This window comes from Pongo pygmaeus, chromosome 1, assembly GCF_028885625.2.
Source record: "Pongo pygmaeus isolate AG05252 chromosome 1, NHGRI_mPonPyg2-v2.0_pri, whole genome shotgun sequence".
NCBI lineage: Eukaryota > Metazoa > Chordata > Mammalia > Primates > Hominidae > Pongo > Pongo pygmaeus.
In genome coordinates, this window is record NC_072373.2 from 120977856 (window position 1) to 120983832 (window position 5977).

The window sequence follows — 5977 nt, forward strand, 5'->3', positions numbered from 1 at the left end:
CAATCTTACAGCCTTTCTCTTTGAACTTCATTCAACTATGCAATACAGATACAAGCAGCTACATGTCTCAAGTTGAGATTACAGCACCCTGAAAACTACTCTAGATTTATTTCTCTAAGTATTATTGTCATTTTCTTAGTCATTGTCTTTGTCTATTTCCTCCTTTCCCCACACCCACCTACTAGGCATATTGATTGTTCTCCCTGGTAGCTATTACTTTTCATTGCTACTGTCACCCAGCATCGACTTGATTCTTCTCTCTCACTGAACTACTGCAATAGAATCCTATCTGGATTTCCTGCTTTCCACCTCCAACACCTTTGCTATTTCAATCCATTTTTCACACTGCTGTCAGAGTCACCTTCCTGAAATACAACCCTTTGTTTATATTAATACACACCTCGAAATTCCCTCAAATGCTCACTCTTGCCTACAGAATAAAATCTAAACTCTACTATTTAACATCCTCCACTGACTGGCTTCTATCTAATCTCTAAATTAATCTTCCACTAGTCCAAAAGTTACCCAAATAATTTTTGTTTTTGTTTTTTGAGACTGAGTTAATGCTCTGCCACCCAGGCTGAATTGAGTGGCATGATCACTGCTCACTGCAGCCTCAACTTCCCAGGCTCCAGCGATCCTCCCACTTCAGCCTCCCGAGTAGCTGGGACCACAGGTGTGCATTACCACACCTGGCTAATTTTCGTATTTTTGATAGAGATAGAGCTTCACCATGTTGCTCAGGCTGATCTCAAACTCCTGAGCTCAAGCGATCCACCTGCTTTGGCCTCCCAAAGTGCTGCAATTACAGGCGTGAGCCACTGTGCCCGGGCTTATGCTAGCTATTTATTTATTTATTTAGACTCAGGGTCTTGCTCTGTCACCCAGGCTGGAGTGCGGTGGCACAATCAATGTCCACTGCAGCTCAGCCTCCTGGGCTGAAGGGATCCTCCTGCCTCAGCCTCCCATGTAGCTGGGAACACAGGTGCATGCCACCAAACATGGTTAATTTTAAATTTTTTTTGTAGAGATGGGGTCTCACTTTGTTGCCCAGGTTGGTCTCGAGCTCCTGGGCTCAAGGGATCATCCCACCTCGGACTCTCAAAGTACTAGGGTTACAGGCATGAGCCATGGTACCTGGCTTATAATTTTTATACAATCTTTTTTATGGCATCTGAGTTACCAGTTAATTTTTTAAAGTCTAACCCATACTATCCTATATTTGCTCCACATTTTATTGCCTTACTTTTTATATCTTAGATCTTTAATATATATGAATTTTAAAAATTTGCTGGAGATGGACTAAGATCATGCCCAAGTATATAAAAGAAGAGCAAGAAAGCACAATTAAAAAAAAAAAAAGACGTCAGGCAAAAAGCCTTAAATGAAAACCTAATAGTAAATATTTATGTCCCAAACAAAACAACATAAAATAAAACTATGACATAAGAGAAAACTATCAGGAATGCAAGCAGAAATAAAGAAAATATAACAAAGTGAAGATCTAAAAAATGGAATCATGGAGAATTCAAGCTGAAGAAAACATGTTGAAGAAAATGTAGTCCAAACCCCTCATGGTTTAAGTTAGGAAACAGAAGTATAACCTAGAGTAGAAACCAAGTCTTGTAATGACTAGTTCAGTATGGAGAAATAATAAACCATGCTTTTATAAATAGTGCATAATGACAATGTTTTTGAAAATCAAATAGCAAAAGCAAAAAAATCAGATTTGTAGGCCATAAGGGAATTTATATTCTCAGAAAACTAAAACATGGCTGGGCGTGGTGGCTCACGCCTGTAATCCCAGCACTTTGTGAGGCAGAGGCAGGCAGATCATGAGGTCAGGAGTTCGAGACCAGCCTGGCCAACATGGTGAAACCCCGTCTCTATTAATAATACAAAAATTAGCTGGAAGTGGTGGCGCTCATCTGTAGTCCCAGCTACTCAGGAAGCTGAGGCAGGAGAATAACTTGAACCCAGGAGGCAGAGGTTGGACTTCCACTAGTCCAAAAGTTACCCAAATAATTTTTGTTTTTGTGTTTTGAGACTGAGTTATGCTCTGCCACCCAGGCTGAATTGAGTGGCATGATCACTGCTCACTGCAGCCTCAACTTCCCAGGCTCCAGCGATCCTCCCACTTCAGCCTCCCAAGTAGCTGGGACCACAGGTGTGCATTACCACACCTGGCTACTTTTTGTATTTTTGATAGAGATAGAGTTTCACCATGTTGCTCAGGCTGATCTCAAACTCCTGAGCTCAAGCGATCCACCTGCTTTGGCCTCCCAAAGTGCTGCAATTACAGGCGTGAGCCACTGTGCCCGGGCTTATGCTAAACTTGAACCCAGAAGGCAGAGGTTGCAGTGAGCAGAGATCATGCCATTGCACTCCAGCCTGGACAACAGAGTGAGACTCCATCTCAAAAAATAAAAAATAAAAAAAAGGCCGGGTGCGGTGGCTCACGCCTATAATCCCAGCACTTTGGGAGGCCGAGACGGGCAAATCATGAGGTCAGGAGATCGAGACCATCCTGGCCAACACGGTGAAACCCTGTCTCTACCAAAAATACAAAAATTAGCTGCGCGTGGTGGTGCATGCCTGTAATCCCAGCTACTTGGGAGGCTGAGGCAGGAGAATTGCTTGAACCAGGGAAGCAGAAGTTGCAGTGAGTGTAGATCGTGCCACTGCATTCCAGCCTGGCAACAGAGCAAGACTCTGTCTCAAAAAAAAAAAAAAGAAAACTAAAACATGTTATTAAATTCCTAATTATGATTCCAACAGATTCTGCCTCTGGCCCAAATTATTCAGTGAACAGGTAAGAATCTTTATAAAAGCAAACCCAGGGGCCTGAGGCAGGAAACCAAAGCAATAATCATCACGAGTCAGCTGAACAAAAACAGACTAACTGTGAATGGGAAAGACCACCCAGGGGCTTTCAAGATATAATGATCAAAAATTGTATGAAAGCAGAATATATACAAACTAAGAACTGGCTGGGCGCGGTGACTCACGCCTGTAATCCCAGCACTTTGGGAGGCTGAGGTGGGTGGATCACGAGGTCAAGAGATCGAGACCATCCTGGCCAACATGGTGAAACCTCATCTGTACCAAAAATACAAAAATTTGCTGGGAGTGGTGGCGCGTGCCTGTAATCCCAGCTACTCAAAAACAAAACAAAACACACACACACACACACACACACAAAAAGAAGGACTAGTGTATGACCAACTAAATATAAACAAAAGTAAATACTAAAGCAATTATTTCTAGGTAGAAATGTAGTAAATTGAATATTTATTCTTTTTTTTTTTTTTTTTGAGACAGGAGCTCACTCTGTCGCCCAGGCTGGAGTGCAGTGGTGCAATCTCAGCTCACTGCAACCTCCACCTCCCGGGTTCAAGCGATCCTCCTACCTCGGCCTCCCAAGGAGTTGGGACTATAGGCACACACCATTCATTATTAAAGAAAACACTACAGTAAAGGGCATGGAGGATTTCTTGTAAACATAACAGTGTAAGGGTAAAAAGACACCATTATAAAAGTATTTGGTGGTGATAAAAGTCAGAATACTGGTTACTCTAGGAGAGAGGGTGGAGCTTGAACTGGGAAAGGTCAGTCATAGGGTGCTTGGAAACATTCTTTTATCTTGATCTGGATGGTAGTTACATGGGTAAAAAACTCATCCAGCTGTGCACTTATCACTAGTACACTTCACACTAACATTACGTTTAATTAAATATATTTTTTTTTTGAGACAGAGTCTCACTCTGTTGCCCAGGCTGGAGTGCAGTGGCGCGATCTCGGCTCACTGCAACCTCCGCCTCCCAGGTTCAAGCAATTCTCCTGCCTCAGCCTCCCGAACAGCTGGGACTACAGGCACGTGCCACCATGCCCAGCTAATTTTTGTATTTTTAGTAGAGATGGGGTTTCACCATGTTGGCCAGGATGGTCTCGATCTCATGACCTTGTGATCTGCCCACCTCGGCCTCCCAAAGAGCTGGAATTACAGGCGTGAGCCATCGTGCCCGGCATACTTAATTAAATCTTAAGAGTAATTTCTCTTCAAAATAGGAACAAGAAAATTGCTTCCTCTCAGCACTGTTTAATGAATGCCAGAAATGCTAGTGACTGCTCTTTGAAAAAGGAGGAGAAAAAATCATTTTTAATGGTTCCCCACTGCCTACAGAATGTCTAAATAATACAGCAACCAGGCCCTTCATAATCTGGCTCCAACCTACCTTTTGGTCTATGTCCGTCTATCCCTTGCAATGAATACCCTGTACTTGATCAAAAGCAATTGTTCCCTCTTCCATAATCAACCACTTACTTTGTCACCTTTAGGGTTTGACATAGATTTCCCTCTGCCTGTCAAAATCCTACTACCTTTCAAGAAACATCTTATATGTCACTTCCTCTTGAGCCTTCCCTGACCTCCTCCCATAGAGAAAATAATTCCTTTTTCCTCTCTTCTTCCAAAATTTCATACTGCTAATACAGCAGTCATTAAGTACTTGTGCACCTGTCTTCTCCCACTCAATTGTCAATTCTAGGAAACCAAAGAACAGAGTACATACTCAACACTGATTTAAATAAATGACTGTGTAAATATCCAAAAATTAAAAAAAGAAAATTTTGCCCAACAAAATAAAAGAGAAAGCAACCAGAATGAAAAAAGACATAAAACAAACATAAATGAATAAAACAAAAACATGTGATTCTATGCATGCTTGTATTTGCATAAAAAAACTTGTGGATGGATTTATAAGAAACCTAAGAGTGATTGTCTCTGGAGAGGAAGGTTGGAAGATTAATTTTATTTTTATTTAAAATTTTTTAAATCTAATTTTATGTTGTTTTTTTTTTTTTTTAAGACAGGATCTCACTATGTTGCCCAGGCTGGTCTATGAACTCCTAGGCTCAGGTGATCATCTTGCCCCGGCCTCCCGAAGTGCTGGGATTACAGGCGTGAACCACCGCACCTGGCCATAATTTTTTCTTTTCTGCTATCAAAATTTTTTGCCACCTCAAGGTATTTAAAAAGCAATTTAAAATGTTAATTACGAGATTGTGAAGCAACATGAAAAATGTTGAGTCAATGTCAGTTGTTTAAAAAAAAGGAAGTCACAGAATGACAGATAATAAAAACAATGTCTTTATCTGTATGAGGATCAGAAGGAAAACGTGAAAAAGGGAAAAAGCTTATGATTCAATATGTAAAGAACTGGCTTAAATACATACATGCGGATGTTAATCACATATATATCTTGGAAATTATTTATACAACACAATTTGTTACCCATTTTCACATAAATGTATTTAAATACCATTGTTTTAAAACAACTCAAATCTTAAGTCGGCCATGTAAATCTTGAAAAAGCAAATGCCAACCTTAAAATTATCTAATCTTTTAAAAGATAATTTCATATTTTTCACCTATTTATACATTTGCTTAGTGCCTGCTATATGTTAAGCACTATCCCAGTTACTGATTTGGATTTTTAATTTTAGACAAGGAACTCTAACTCCCAGAATTCTGCTGACTAAATCATTTGTTTTTTGTTCAACAAGTTGGACTAAGAAATACTAATTAGATGCTACTCCCTTTTCCACTACTAGGCCATAATTATTTTGAACTCAGAGATGCCAAACAATGATGGTTATTCCTGTTGGGTGGTTTCATTCTTTCTCTAACCTGCCAGACCTAGGTTTGGAGCGATGTTTATGAAAGCTGTGGATGATACCGCAGAACATCAGTAACCAATGAGTCGGGTCCTAACAGTAGGGAGGGGCCCCCGAGAGTGTAGGGAAAAGGGAAGGAGCGGCTCTTCCCCAGGCTACGCAGGAAGATGTCACGGCTGGACACCGGTCATTCCAATGGTCCCTTCTCAAGAACTTTTCAGAAAATAGGCTCCTCTCGGAATAGGGGAAGAGGAGTCTGTTAAACAGTGAGGTTTTTTGAAAAGCACGGGTTGATACTAAC

The 5977-nt window shown here is 40.8% G+C and overlaps 1 protein-coding gene across 3 annotated transcripts in view; it reads right to left on the reverse strand.

Annotated features, from left to right (window-relative positions):
• STXBP3 (syntaxin binding protein 3) overlaps window positions 1-5977 on the reverse strand; it is a 68857-nt gene that overhangs the window by 62270 nt on the left and 610 nt on the right. The gene's annotated exons all lie outside the window — the stretch shown is intronic.